This window comes from Meleagris gallopavo, chromosome 1, assembly GCF_000146605.3.
Source record: "Meleagris gallopavo isolate NT-WF06-2002-E0010 breed Aviagen turkey brand Nicholas breeding stock chromosome 1, Turkey_5.1, whole genome shotgun sequence".
NCBI classification, from domain to species: domain Eukaryota; kingdom Metazoa; phylum Chordata; class Aves; order Galliformes; family Phasianidae; genus Meleagris; species Meleagris gallopavo.
Genome location: NC_015011.2, coordinates 118,725,641 through 118,735,538, shown reverse-complemented (window position 1 = coordinate 118,735,538; position 9,898 = coordinate 118,725,641).

Here is a 9,898-nt window from a genome sequence, read left to right as displayed (position 1 = left end):
ATTTTATTTTTACTGTTTATTTACTTATAATTCTAGCTGTCAGAAATTCTCCCCAGTGCCACATTTTTTTTTCTAAAGGTTTGTGTTCCAGGATTTCCTGACATATAAGATTTCACTTCGGCAACATCTCAGTTTTCTAGCATTACAGATTTAAATACATTGTTCAGAAATAATTCTCCTACATGACTGCATTCCAGCTTCCAGTGAATCCTATTAAGCAGTAGTTAACTAATAAATTATGAAGAGGTTTATGCCTTGAATTTGCCTCAAAGAAAAAGGTTACTTATGGCTCATATTAAACAATGGAAGAAAACAATAAAGAAGGCTTAAAGTACAAAAATGACACGACTTCATATTTTGTCAGCAATATACTTTAAAAGGATTTAGATAAATTGCTGCAAGCTGTTTTTTCGCTCTCAGATCTGATTGGCTATACCTTGTCAACATAGGATAATTTAAAGAAAACAAAGCTTTCAGAAACTATAGTATCTAAACCCAGTGACAAGCTATGTTTTCCAGAAGCTAAACTTAGGAGAAGTAAAAATAAAGCTAAAGAGCAAAATCCTTCTTTCCAACTTGTTTTAAAACTCCCTCAGTATAAGAATCTACATTTTCTACGTCAGCAGAATACAGGCAACATTTCTAAATAGTTTTCTCACCATTTGCTTACATTGGAAGCCAGCATAAGGTATTTCCAGTTGTCTTCTTGTTTTCTATGAAGCTTAGAATTACAATGTTTTCACATGTCATTTTTACTTTTTGGTTTTCAGTGGTCTTTCCACACTGACCAGTTACAAAGGATCACTTCCATCTGTTTTGTGAGTCAGATTATATCCCCATAGGAACGTGAAGATCAGCTCACTTCCCATACTCTGATGGGGAAATTACCTATTAGAAACATTCACGATATGACACCTTCACAGATTAGTGTTACTTTTTTCATATTCACTCTAAATAAAAAAATGTAAATGTGAGACTGTCAGTGAGAAATCATGACACTTGATTGAATACTTCTGTGCAGGTGAATTAATTCCTTCTTTAATTATTCATTCTCATCTTCCAAATGGACTTAAACAAGCCATATATTAAATATATATATGATTACGTTACCTTGGATGTAGCTCTATTAAAGAATTTCTTTTCTTCATCCATTGAATATAAAGCCATTCAACCAATGTCGTCTTTATCTTAAGGGGGAAAAGGAGAGAATAAAGTGCAGTTATTTCTTCTTGTTGAGAAGAAAAGGATCCACAGAAGAACTGAAATCTCACTCTTGGGATCATATTTTGAAAATCTTCTGGCATTAATATATTAAAATATTAATAATATATTATTTCCTGGAGCTTTTTGCTCAAGTTGTGAACAAACTGCTGAAGCTTAGAATTCCTTAGTGAAGCTCCTACTGTACCTTTCCCCCCCCCTAGGAAAAGCAGAGAAGGAATTCAAAGTTTATGTACAGAATTTCAAATTCTGTTATATCTAAAGATTTGTTTCATATTGAAACAATGAAACTCTATAAAATGGGTTATATAAAGAAGTCATACAGCATTTACTTCAGAATGGTACAACTACAGATACCATTGTGTACAGTTACTACAACTGCATACTTAACTAACAGCCTTTTACTAACAAAATGAATGGAATAGTATTGTGACCTACATCTCACAATTATTATTCATTTTTTGATCTTCCTTTAGCTTTCAGAACAGAGAGCTTTTGCCTGAAGGAATTCACTTTGATTTGACATGTTAGCATATTTGTATGATTTATTCTGCTTGCCTCAGAAGCCAGAGAATTATTTTGTGGTGATCATCTATAAAAACATTTTTTTCCTTAACAAGTTGAGTACTAACATACTGGAGGCTCAGAGGTACATTTATTCAAATTAGGGTTTCAGAAAAAAAAGTCGTTTTATTCAGACTGTTTTCTTGACCATCTTCTACTCAAGTAGACAGACGAAATACATATAAATTTTAAATATTCGGGAAATTAATGCCTTATATTATTTCTCAATTTACTGTAATTAATTGACTTCCTGAATGTACATGACAAGGCTAACAATACAATTTTTCTATCTGCATATATGGAAATGTTGTGGTTTAGCACAGCAGGTGGCTGAGCACCACACAGTTGATCACTCACTCCCATCCTCTTCTCTGTGGATGAAGGAAGGAATTGTGAAAAAAAAAGCAGCAAAAGTAGACCTTGGAAACTACATACTAAGATACAGAAAAGAAAAAGGATAATAATTATGACTAATATATATATAGTCATAATTATATCCTTTTTCTTATGTGGATGTATATAGCAGATGATACACAAACCATTGCTCACCACCTCCCAACCAATGCCTAACTAGCCCCCAAACAGCAGAAGAGAGCAAGATGAACTCATATCCCTTTTAAAACTCCTTCATCATGATGTCAGGTAGTATGGAATATCCCTTTGATCTGTTTAAGTCAGTTGTCCCAATTCTGTTCCCTCCAAGCTTCTTGGCCCCATCTCCTTGTCTCTGAACGAAAGTGCTCAGCAGCAACTATAAATATCGGCGTGTTATCAATGTTTTTCTCCTAGAACCAAAACATGCCATCATACCAGACACTCTGAAGAAAACAATATGGTACCAGCTGAAACTAAGACAGGTAGTGTATGCTATAATGTGCCTCCCCAGGGTTTAACAGCCTAAAGGTTGAATAGGTTTTGATGGTTTAACTTTGGTTCTTCATCCTAGGTGGCTAAAAATACCTCTTTGCTAAACATCAGATCTACTGTATCAACATCTATAAAGAGAAAATAAAATATTTTCTTACAGGGAAAGTTACACACAGATAAATTTTCATTTTTTTTTTCAGATTTTCAGAAACAAACAAACAAACAAACAAACAAACAAAAACCATAAAATTAGTCCTACAATATCTATGAACAGCACTGAAGTATAAAATTACTGAGAAATAGTTTTGAATTACTGCTTTCTTTTTTCTTACATCTTCTGTTCATCAGATTAGAAGGTAAAAAACAGAACTACATTGGAGAAGTGAAAAAAGAATGCCTTAAACACATAAAAGTAGAAACTACTATTATAAAAGTATGTTTCCCAAAATTAGATTGACATTTTGGGGCTTGATCTTCACAGTTTCAGAATAAAATTCAAAAATTTTCAAAACAATTCCTTCCTATATATTTTTGAAAGAATGCTGAACATAACCAAAGATAATACAAATGTATATTTTACTTTATTTATCTAGAAATTTGAACATAAAAGTAGAACTAATTTGTGTCTCATACTATGAGGAATTTAAATTTGCTATTCCCTTGGAATTCAGAGTTGTCTACAACTCCTTTTGTAGAGTCATCATTACATCTTAGCATGGTTGAAATTATTAAATATAGGGCTGTGATTCTTTCAAAGTTGGAAATAAATATTTAGCATTATTATTACCCTGGGTAAGGTGAAGAAGGGGCCTCAATTAATTATACTTGCTAAAATGTAACAAAAGGTCTTTTTCCAATATTATGCTTTGTGAGTATGCTAAGTAGTAAATATACCTCCACTTTCTTTTCTCAAAGTACACAATATGTGCATACAACAACACAAACTTCTTATCAGTATAAGATTCCTACATAACCCCATTATGATGATGTCATACTCTTATAAATTATATATTTATTCCCACAGAATACATATGAAAGAGAAATGATCTGTTTTTCTTATCAGTGAGAAAAAGAAAATTAACAGAGGCAAAGAGCTGGTGAACTACCCAGTGCCACACAACTCAGTGGTGGAACCAGAAACCTCCAAACTGAAGGAACTCCACACAAAAATCCTAGACAGGTCTTGTCTCATTTACTTATACATATGGCAGAATTTTACACATATGCACATGAAGCTGAATGATTTATCAAAGAAGAAAGGCAAGAAAAAGGGGAAAAGACAGCATGCCCAGTAGATAAAACAGTTAGTTTCGAGTATCTTTGAAGAAGGAAGATGTGGTGATGATATGTTTTGAAGATTGTGTACAAAATAATGAAATCAGGCAGGAAAGAAATGTGAAGATCACAGGGATGTTGAAAAACAGTAAGATCATTTTCTAAAGGAGAAAAATGTTGGAGAACATGGGAAAATGAGAGAAGATGGAGACATACAGAAAATCAGATCAAGAAAGAAAGAATGAAGAGGTTGAAGGAAAAAGGATGGCAAACTAAAGTAAAATAAATAAATTGGGAAAACATTTTTGACTCACTGGGTTCCGTATCAAATGAAAGTATAAAGAATAAAGCAGGCAGGAAAAAAATGAGAAAAAAGATAGCTGGGATATACAAAACAAAGCAAAAGAGCATAAATTGATAGAAATTCTTTTAGATGAAAATATTGAGAACTTATGCTTAAGCAATCAAAAGCATAAAGAATGTAATACTAGATATTATGAATTCTTCAAGAAGTTCAACTTAATAGTAACATTTTTTTCATGTTAAAATGTAAGCAGCTTTAAGACACAAAGAAATTAATGATAAAGGATCTTTACAATCTATAAAGATTGTATATTTGAATGTATATTGAATAATACAGAAATGATACTTTATTATTACTGATAATAGAAATTAAATGAAGTTTTTGTCTATGCAGAGTGGCTATCAGAAATGTCAAATCATAAAACATTCCTGGAGAAGCATATAAAATATATACATCTATAAGATCTCAGTAATTTTGTTGGCGTTAGTAACCTGATTTTACTTACTCTTCATGAGCATTTAAAAGGAGGGATTCTAAAAAGTCACAGCAAAAAATAAAGCCCAGAGCAAAAAACAAGGATTCTTAATACTTCTGTTTCTAATATCCATCACAGCAAATCTATTTCCAATATCAATCACTTCTGCAGAACAATCAAAAAATGCTTTTCTGATTTCCACACCATGGTGTATCTTGGTTGTTTTGGATGACAGAGCTTTTTATTGTCATTTGCCCCGTTACCTTTGTTTTTCATATTTCTAACTTCAGTGCTAAGATCTGAAATGCAGCAGCATTTCCTTGATGCTTGTGTTGGTTTGGAATTGCTGTTCCTATGAATTTGTGAGGTGATTGAAGAGATCACAGTATGCTGTACACTTGGTGTAATGGATACAAATAACTCTCACCCACAAGAACAACAATTGGATCAAAATACATTATATAAGGTGAAAAGAGGAAAGTGTTTCTATAAGTGGAGGAAAAAGTCAGCAGCCCAACTTGTGTAAAATAATTGAGTAATTTTATTCACAGAAAAACACAAATTCCCTCAGAGAAAAACAACTTTGAGCAGGGCCCTTCCCACTGCCTCCTGAAGAGCAGGGCAACTAGGGGCACCAGGGCAGCCCCTGGCACTGGCTGAAGACAGGCTGAACTGTGGGCCTATGACTGGGGCCAGCTTAGTGCCATTGGGACCTAATGCCCTTTCAAGAGAAACCATTTATTCCATGCAATATCATGAATAAAGTTTTATTTTTCCTTTGATTCTCAATTAATAGGTGTTCAGCTCCCTGTTTCATGTGTTTGGTGCTCTCCATTACCCCATATCCGCAGCATCAGCAGGAGGAGGGAGCAATGAAAAAGATGGTAGGAAATTAGTAGCCAGTAACAGTAGCTTTACCACTTCAGTCTCTCTTGATACAAAGCTGTTGGCCACTGTCATCTGTCCACATTTATATCTTCACTATCTCTGTGATACTGATAATAAAACTAGGGCTTTATACTGGTGGTTTGTGACCTATTCATCGTGAACCTAAGTAGAGTATCTCAACTGCTTTTACAAAATGTCAATCATGTTGCCACATAGGAATTCACTGCTTAGATGACACACAAAAGCCCCTAACTACGACAGAGCTTTATGTCATGGTTTTACAATTTTTGGTTATCGGTATTCCACATCACAACATCATGTAGTGCACTGGGACTTAGAGTGTTAATGATCAAGTTCTGAGTACCTGTCTGGAAGAGAAGAAGAACAACAAACCACAAGTGGCTTTGAGGTCAGAGAGGAGATATAACCCTTGGCAAGATCATCTGATGCGCTCTTCTTCATCAGGCTCTCCTCCCTGCTGCTCAACTGGACTGTGCATCTCACCATAGTGTTATGATGAGGCCTATCCACCTTTTGGACACACTCTCTCATTATATTTGATTTATGAGCTTTAATTCTAATTATATTGTATTATAGTGTGTTATCTTGCATTCTGATACCATATTTAGTAAATTAGTTTGTTTCTCTTCAGATCGTTGCCACTGTTTTCAATTATTTTGGGGTCCCCTGTTTCCCTTTTCCAGAAGCATGTATTTTGCAAAATCCCTCTGCCCTGCTAGTCACAGAATGAGGCCGAATCAGCCCGTAAAACGTTGACGATGTAGAAAAGACACTTCCCAGATCATGGGGCCTGGCAAAGGCCATAATTGTACTTTACTCATCTTTGATTGTTTTCTCATAAGGGAAATTTTGTTAGACTCTTTGTCTTAAATCTTGCAGCCCTCACTTTCTTCAGTTTGGTGAAATCTTGTTTATATCTTAAGACATTTTTCCCAGTCCAGTGTTGGTTCACAACTACAACTCATTGCATTTATCAACAAAACTTTCCTAATTTCTCTGCAAATTTGCTGTGAAGAATCTTTGTAATTCATTCTGCAGAAATATATCTACAAATATTTCAGGGAGTGTATCTTATTAGAAATTATTATGATGATTTTTATCATTATTATGATTTTTGCAAACCTCAAACTTGTAATCTTTTTTCTTTTTTATCTCAGGAGAACACAGAGTTTAAAATACAGAAACAAAATTAATGTTCCTAAATTTCATTATCTTAAACAAACAAATATGTAAGCAGGATAGGCATTAAAACTTAATACAACATATATGAAAGCTGACTTCCAGGCAACTTCAGAAATTTCTACTCTCTACCTAACAAATGTCATACTGCAAGTCATTCAAATAAATGCAAGCAGCCTTTTTTTTCAACAACCCCTTGCAATATGTGATAATGAAGTAGAGCTTACTGCTGCGAAAGTGCATTCCTTTCAATGAGTGTTAGCATCAGGAGGTAGCATGTTAAATCTTGATTGTGAAAGGAATACTTCTTGGTGACAAATGTCTGGAAAGTTTGATTTTTTTATTTGACTGTCTTATCAAGCCCTTTGAAATTGTACCTATTTCATAGGCAGTCAAATTGGTATTTTATTCATGCAGCTGCTGGAGCAACACTATTTTACAATTCAGGTAGGTAAACACTGGGTCCAGGAGCACTCTCAAGTTTCTTCCTCTCAAAGTCAACTCTGTGCATGGCCTTATTCTATGCAGGTGACAGACTCCGGTGCCAGCTAGACTTCAACATTTTTGTTTCCAGAGACATTTGATCTGGTGTGCATATAGTTAGGATACGGCACAGAATCTAAGATTGTATAGAATCGCAATGATTAACATATGGCTGATTTGGTGTCTTGGTAATATAAGAGATTTTTCATGAACTGCAGCAAAAATCATATTTACTAGCATAGATGTTCTGTAGTCCTGTCAAACACTTGGAATGAACAGCTCTATGAAGTGCCCTTGGATATTTTACAGACTTAAAAGCTACACAAAAGCCTTTGAAATGATATACGAGCAACAAACTTTTCATTCTAAGCATTTGTAAATTAATTCTCAGATGTTGTCTTCCTATATTCTCATTTGAATGCATTTTTCTCAAGAAAAGAACTAGTTTTCACCCACTGAACTGGCATTTCAATTTTAATTCAGCTTTCTCTTTAATTAAATACATATGTTTCCACTATCAAGTATTTTTTTTTCATTTACAGAATTTGTGTTGAAAGCGTTAAGAAACAAAGAAATATGCTCAGTGATTCTAACTTAAGAATAACAGATTTTGATACTGGCCTCCTGGTTTTGTAACTCATACAAAAATGGAGTTCCATTCATGCCTTTCTGAGCCTGAAGGAAATGACCTCTTTGAGATCAAGTGTTGTCTCTCCTGCAGCAGGGAGCAGGACTACAGTTTTGATTTGGCATAGAAAATGCCTTTGAAAAGTCTGCTGATACATGACACAAAGGAATTATTTATCAGTGAAAGCAAATATGGTATAATAACAATAAAATTTTATTGTGTACTTTACTGTGTTGTTATATTTTTACAGCTCATTTGGGTTCTAACAGTAACTACAAAAATTAATAGAAAAGGAAGACGCTTCATTATATCATTTTAAAAATTAACATGAGTCACATTTCCAAAAATGTTTTTAGACAATGGATATTAGCAATGGGATTAAAGGTCAAACAACAGTTAGCTAATTGTAAGTTTAAACTAGGATTAATGAATATCAGTAAAGTTTTCCCCTTCTCTCCAAGTCAATATAATGTTCATTTTCCTTTGATATTAATATGTATCTCAAATAATGCTTTCTTCATTTTTATTCTTGATGAAACATGCATAAAAATTATTTTCTTTTTATACTCCAATGTCTTTCAAAACATTTCCCCTATTCACAGAGTTAGTCTCCTCAACATAAAGAGCAGCCAGACTGGTAGGAAATGATTTTGCCCTTGATACAGTCTTCTACATTAAAAAGGTCAGACCCTTATTCTCACATTTTCCTTCAGGAAAAGAATATGATCCAGCATGGGCTCTCAACAGGCTAAGGTTCCTTCAGACAACATTCTTCTGCTTCAGTGTATAGTCCTTCCACAGGTAATAGAAACATCTTCTCCGCTGTGGTCTCTTCCCGGGGCTACAGCAGAATCTCTGCTCTGGTGCCTGAAGACACTCTTTTCCCTCCTTCTTCTCAAATCTTGGTGTTCACGTGTTCACAGGGCTGTTTCTCATTATTTTTACTTTTTTTTTTCTTTAAGATATGAATAAATAATATAATGTGATAAAATCATTGCATTATCTAAGTAATCATTTCAGAGGTAACCTCACTAGCCAGACATCTAGAGATAGTTATTTCTAAAACCTAATCTATTAACAGAAACACGTGTATAGCCATTTCCAAAACCCTTATCAAACAAGCTACTTCTTTAATTCAATGAAATATTTCATTTCCAGCATAGGCTTGTATAGAAGTTCTTGTTCAGTGAAACATAAGTCAGTGCAACTATTTTCTTAAATGCTAAGAACAACACTGGGGCTTTATTTGGCATTCAAATTGTTAATTTTAGGAACTTGCGTATTAACTTAGATAAACAAATGCAGCTCTTCACGACAGTTCAAAGTACTTGGAAACATAGTCCATATTTTTAATGGTATTCAGAGTAACTAAAGTAAACAGAATACCTAAGGACGCTCACAAGCTTCAGTAGCTTAAAATGATGCATGTAACTACATACTCCTCTCTCCTAGAGACTTGTTCATCATTATAAAGATATGCTACAGTACAGAGCTATCCTCAAAGATGGTACAGACTTGCTTCATAGATTTTAAAATTAGCCTTTACAAGCCATAGTCTGAAATGTACACCAATACATAAATTTGTTTTCTGGATAGAAAACACATGTACAGAAACAGTGCATTCTGCATTTTTAGTTACTTTAGCTACTTAGAAAATGTATTTATTACTAATGCATTAATCAACCCCCTCATTACATTTTCCTAAATCCTATCTCTTATATTTGAATTTCATGTTTAACACATAACAGGTATTACATACATGCAGATGGCCCCATTTTTGAATATACTGTATGAATTCACAAATGACACTTTACATTTATCTAAGTGTTACGTATAGGAATGCATTAACTGGCCTTAACTGCCAGTGTAGAAGTCATGATGCTAGAGAAAAAATTCTGTTGTTTTTTTCTGCTTTTGCCAATGTGCCCATTTCAATGTAAACAATGTCAAAATAACGCTGATACCTGAGACAATTGGTACTGTCTTCTTGGAA